Raw genomic sequence first — 6000 nt, 5'->3', positions numbered from 1 at the left:
GCAAAGAAGCAATCATTCCACATAGCGCATCGTGTCTCACTGAATAGTTGAACTGATGGATCATGACAGTTAAAATAATTAGTTAAAATATAATCCCCGAGGCTTAAATCGGGATTTTTTTTGGGGGGATTTTCCTAGTCCACTGACAAAAGCAGAGAAACCAACAAAAAAAGCACAGAGAAGGAAGGAAGGAAAATCACCCCGATTCTGGAATGGCTTGAGAAGAAATTAAGAAGTGGGGGTCGCCACACAAGATTCCTGCTCCCCAGTTTACAAAACCCCAAAAGGTTCTGGGCAAGTCGGTCGTTATCTCTGCAGATCTTCATTAATGCACCGCCTCGCCTCCTTCCTCCTCTTTCAGTCCTCCCTCGCCCCCCCCCCGCCCCCCAAATTTTCCACAGCTCCAGGGACCCGGGTCAGCCCCGACCGCGCGTCCAAACGTGCACGCGCGAGCCTGACAAATGACCTCTCGAAATTATCTCAGAGCGCCGAGCTTCGGTTGCTACGACGACCTCTTTGGGTTCGCGGCGAGCCATGTGACAGTGACATTGACGTCAGCCGGAGGCAGGCGGTGTGGCTGGAGTCTCCGGCGGATCCCGAGCCGTATGTGAGAAATCTGCCGCGTCCGGGGCTGCTCGCTCGTTCGCTCGCTCGCTCCTTGCCGCCGCGCTTCCTCCGCCGAGCAGCCGGAGCATGGCGCATTAGAGAAGGATTGCATTTCTGCGGGGCGAGGTAAAAGGCTGCCGGAGGGGTTGCGGTTAGGCATTTCCCCGGCTTTGGGCGCATTGCTTTGCTTTGCTGCTTTTTTTTTTTTGGTTGCTGTGGAAGAGCCTCCTTTTCGTTTGGGGCGCGTTACAACTTTCCCCTCCGGGGCAGAAGGCGAGTCGGGGTGTTCCTCAAGTGGGGCAGAGGCGGCGCGGCTTCCTCCGCTGAGCTGAGCGCGGGCAGCGGCGGGGGGTAAAAGTTCAGGGCGGGCGAGGGAAATGCCAGGCAGCCCCCGAGACTGGGCGGGACGCTGTCGGCGGCAGGCGTGGGAGAAAGTGTCGGGGACCGGAGTCCACGAAACGCGGCTTCTGTCTTCCTTCCCCTTCCCTTGCTCCCCTTTGGCCAGGTTCGAAGAAACACCTTACTGGGTCGCCTCTTTCTTTGGGCCTCTTTCTTCTCTCCTGCTACGAGCCCTGCTGGATTCCCGGCGGATCGAAGTTGGGAGCATTGGAAGTGGCATTTGCTTCCACAGGACTTTGGAGTTGCATCTCGGGTGGGGGGTGGTGGGGGGCTTCGAGGCTCCAGGCACGGACTCGGAAGGAAGCCCCCATTCAAGTGGAAGCGAACTTCCAAGTCTGGTTGTGGGAACCTACCGGCGTCTCTTTGCCTGCCGAGAAGAAGTGAAGCTAATACGAATTCTAGGTTTCCTGGTGTTAGCGCTACTTTAGATTACAAACAAGTCTTTCGTTTTTGCAGAGAGGCTGTAAGAACGAGAGTCAGAAACAGACCGTTCCAAATCTGAGATATGCCAATAGAATAGTTAACCAATTGTGTATTCTCAACTACCTTTCCGTTCGCCCACTCCACCTGCAGCTTTCCTTTTAAACTTTCCTTCTTGGGGAAACAATGAGTTGCGGTGATGAAAAATAGGACCTCTCCTTTGAAAGACATTATTCCCACTTGAAAAATAAAAACACTACTTGCTTGCTTCCTGTATGAGGGAAACACTGATAAAAAATAAACTGCATCTTGCATAGAATTCCAGACTTTCTGGAGTTGAAGGGCCAATACATTTAAATAAATAATGATTCATTGAGTTGTATTTGAATGAGAGTTAGCATGGATGCCTTTATATAACATTAATTAGAGTGATGTTGCTATTCCTCCTTTTGTCTAATTAGAAATGTAGGAGAATAACTGCAATATTGATATTTTGAAAGAAACAGCATGGCATTTATTTCAGATCTACATACTGTTTTTAAAATATATCTCTGAAAATACACTTATGTAATGAGTAACAAAAATGACTTTGAAACTTACGAGGTACACTTAAAAAGGGAAGTTTGAAGAAAGAATAGCATATAATTTGTCTTGATATGGGAGTCTTAATATGGGATAATATTTGTACATTATATGTCCATGAGAGGGAATAAATACTTTGTTTCAGTTATTGTTTGCTAATTATTTGTGTTGTATTCCTGAACCTTTTAAGCAGCTTTTCAAAAATTTAATACCTGATGATTGCTTATCAGTTAAATATTGGATCTGTCTCCTGCTTAATATATTTGGCTGAGGTAAAATGAAGAACTAATCAATAAGAAATACGGTAATAGGTTTATAAATATTGCAGTCAATACTGCAATATAGTTTTTAATTATTAAAACTATAGATGCATTTATTGTCTTACAGGTGAAACAGAGCCTTTTGGAACCCCACTTTTTGTATCAATCAGTTTTAATAGGTTTGGTTTATTTTTGGAACTAGAGCCCTGATAGATTTAACCTAATGATAACATGTTTTGGGATTAATAAAACAAAAGTGCTAAAAGATGAAAAGAATCAAGCACTGACTGACATTTAAAGATAACCTGAGTGGGGGGAAAGCTATCTAGTTGTTGTATAGATGACAGGTATAGGATGCTGTTCAGCAAAATGCTATTCTGCCCTAATTTTCTTAAACAAAACTTTTGGAGAAAAAATAATTATGCAGCTGCGATGCAAGATAACTGTTCCACTCAGCTGCATTCTTAAGTTTGTATATGCATAATCATGTAGCAATGCTGACAACACAAAATGTATTGAAAATTTCTGTAATGATTCATGGGTAGCTAAAATTGTAGTCTTGCCATTTTTACTATGTCAGATAATAGAAGCAACAGTTAGCCAGTGGTGTTAAGACAGTGGTGTTAAGCAATTTCTGGATGAATGATTAGATTGATACTTTTGAAGCTGCTGCCATAGCAGTGTTGAGTGGTTGGCAGAGTTAGTCTCCTGAACATGCAATCATGTCGCTTTTGCTTCTGCAGTGATTGGTACTCAATGGGTGGGGATGGAAAAGGCATCTGAACTGAGTGGCCCATCAGTGCAGGCCGTAACAAGAAGCTTTGTTCTCCACCCAGATGCAAACATCTGGAGTTGCAAAGGATTTCTATTGGGCAAACTCCCTACAGAGTGTGACTAGGTTCACACATCTTCTAAAGCCATAAACTATTATTGTTGTTGTTTTTCACTTTGATTTAGAATGGGGCATTTGGAAGCCATGGGAGAACAAGTGATCTCTTCTATGGGTTCTCTCAAAATGTTGACTCGTAAACCATGATTGCCAAACCACAATAGCTGGCTCACACAACACTATACATTTTTAAAAGTGATTTTAAATTCAGGTAGTATTTTAAAAGAAGTTGTATTGCAGAGCATAGCATCAACCCCACAATAAATTTTAAGAGAGTTTCCCCAAATAATAGCCTTAGATGTTCATGGAAAATAAAAATACTACTTTTTTAAAAATTGTAATTGCTTTGTTTGTATTCTGCCCAGCTGCCTAGAATAGATAGAGGTAAGTGGGGTGTGGAGTAGTAGAGTTCTTGGAGTTTAGAGATTGTGACAAAGAGCCATAGGTGGGTTTTTCGTGAGCCAATTTTTGATGGAGCATCTCCTCCCACAGCAGCCATTTTGTTGAGTTCCATTTCTAGATATTTCATGTATTTGCTACCTCAAAATGGTTAGAGCTTTGCTGTACTTAGTTAGAAGTATTACATTTTTCTTCTTCACCTGTGTGCATAAATTGCTGTAGGCAATATCAAGAAAGTTACATTTGATGAAGAAAAGTGAGCTATTTAAAAAAGGATTCATGCTTTTTCCCAAATTGCATCTTTCCTTCCAAACTCCCAAGCCCCCAAGCCATGAAATGAAAATGGAACCTCTGTAGACCACTGGTAAAGCCAGGATTTGATTTAGAAATTAACCCTGTCAGTAGTAATACTGTAATACATATTAGTGAATGTACACTTGACCATACATTCTGAATCTTTAGGGATCTCAGGTGGAAAAATGTTACTGGAGAACTGAGTTTCTTTGCTGTTTTTACTTGTTCCAGCATTTCAGTAAGATTGCATTCTTGCTGCAGACTGAAGCAGTTATACATTCATACCACACCTGAGGAGGAGAATATATATTAGGAAAACCAGCATATCGAATGTACAGGTTATTTGCTTATGACAAAATGACAGACCTGCCTGTAGTATTCCAGAAAATACAAGTGCCTTTGTACCATTTAGAGATCATGCTGGCAGTGGAATCTCAGGTCATCCACATGTGTGAGGAGCAAGAAGAAAACTCAAGTTGACAGGGAATGCCATTATTACACACCTCGACATTGCCATACAGCCTTTGTGCCAGGGGATGCTTCTCAGAGCGACCAAGTTTTTAGCAGAACACACAGAAAAAGAATGTGAGTCTGTACAAGTAATACTCATGTACTTATTGGAGTGCAAGAACCATTTTGTGCAGGATTTTTGCATCAAAGCAAATTTTCTTTGACATAACCAGGATAGGAAGGGGACCCAAAGGTGCTTTTTTCAAGAGGCAACTGGACTTCCTGGTTTTTTCTTTGAAGATGTTTTGCTTCTCATCCGGGGGAGGGATATGACATCATCTATCTCCAATTTACAACACAGTCCTTTCAATAGTTCCAAGAAGGTTCCACACCAATTTGCACCACTCAGGTAACCCTGATGATACAGATAAACCTCCAGGTGACCTTAACAACCCTTTAAAAGAATGCAAGTGTCCAGCTGACTGAAAGAAGTATAAATCCTTCCATTCCCCACCATTCAGTCAGAACTGAAGAAGCTTCTTGGATGAGAAGCAAGAAGTCTTCAAAGAAAAACCAGAAAGTCCAGTTGCCTCTTGAAAAAAAGCACCTTTGGGATAACCATGACCTGGATGACTGAGAATCTCCATAGACAGAATAGGAAGAAGAGTTTTTTAGCGACCATAAGAGCAAAACCTAAACGTTTAGGAAGCTGCTGAAAAGGGAAGGAACAACTCCACCCACCTTGTCAGGGTTAGTAATGTCAGTTAAGAAAACAAAAGGAAACACCTCATATTTACACTGTAAATATTACAGTTTTCTAATTAGTTGGTCACTTTAATAGCCTTGGATATCTGGGCCATTTGCTGTTCTCCCTATTCCAGGATCCAATTATGAATGCCAGGACCGTAGGAAATGCAAGCAGAGATCTCCCAAGTACGGTAGTTTAAATCTGAACCACTTCCACAAATAATGATCAGGAGCTCTATGCGGACCAATAGTCTGATCCTTTTCTGAATGAAACAGTTTTTCTTTCTTTGCTTTGTCTTCCCTGCAACTTGGGTGACAGCTGACAGGATACAGCTCATACATCCTAGTGAAAGCAGCACTCTTGTGTATCTGACAGCCTTACTCCATCCTCTGGAACTGAGTAATTGTAAAAAATGAGGGTCATTCTTTCTATTTTTGAAGCAAACTGAGCTATGTCCGGAAGACTGCTCTAGAGAGGTGAGAATTTATCAAATGGTGGTGTCTCTGTCTTATGTGGCAGAGATTCTGTGACATATTACAATAATATATAAGGGAGTGGAGGCTAAAACATATAAAGAACGGTTGCTGGAATTGGGTATGTCTAGTTTAATGGAAAAAAAAGACTAGGGGTGACATGATAGCAGTGTTCCAATATCTCAGGGGTTGCCTTGAGTTATGACTGTAATGGAGCCTACCCATTAACATTGTAAGTCATAACTGTCGTAAAATATGACCAACCTGCTCATTGTTCGCTAGGGGTGCATTTTTGCTGAAAGCTGGAAATAAATGTTGGTTTTCAGTAAAACCATAGTAAAATGCAGTCATGTGACTGGAATACTGCAAGTGGCCGTAAATGCGCCCAAATTCTGGTCACATGACTGCAGGGATATGAAAACTATTGGAACTTTGGATCTGTGCCATAAATCCCTTTTTTTCAGATAGTAGTAACTTCAG

At 42.1% G+C, this 6000-nt stretch overlaps 1 protein-coding gene across 1 annotated transcript in view; it reads left to right on the top strand.

Moving 5' to 3' along the window:
- Nucleotides 1–491: 491 nt before the first annotated feature.
- The window catches only part of NCALD (neurocalcin delta), a 58461-nt gene continuing 52952 nt past the window's right edge, over nt 492–6000 (top strand). The window contains exon 1 of the mRNA XM_026690224.2: nt 492–732. The gene's annotated coding sequence lies outside the window, so the exon portion shown is untranslated. The remainder of the gene's footprint in view (nt 733–6000) is intronic.

The sequence above is a fragment of the Notechis scutatus genome, chromosome 3, assembly GCF_049901735.1.
Source record: "Notechis scutatus isolate UNSWTSFEM ecotype Mainland chromosome 3, rNotScu1.2, whole genome shotgun sequence".
Classification (NCBI taxonomy): domain Eukaryota; kingdom Metazoa; phylum Chordata; class Lepidosauria; order Squamata; family Elapidae; genus Notechis; species Notechis scutatus.
This window is presented reverse-complemented; position numbering and strand designations above follow the sequence as displayed.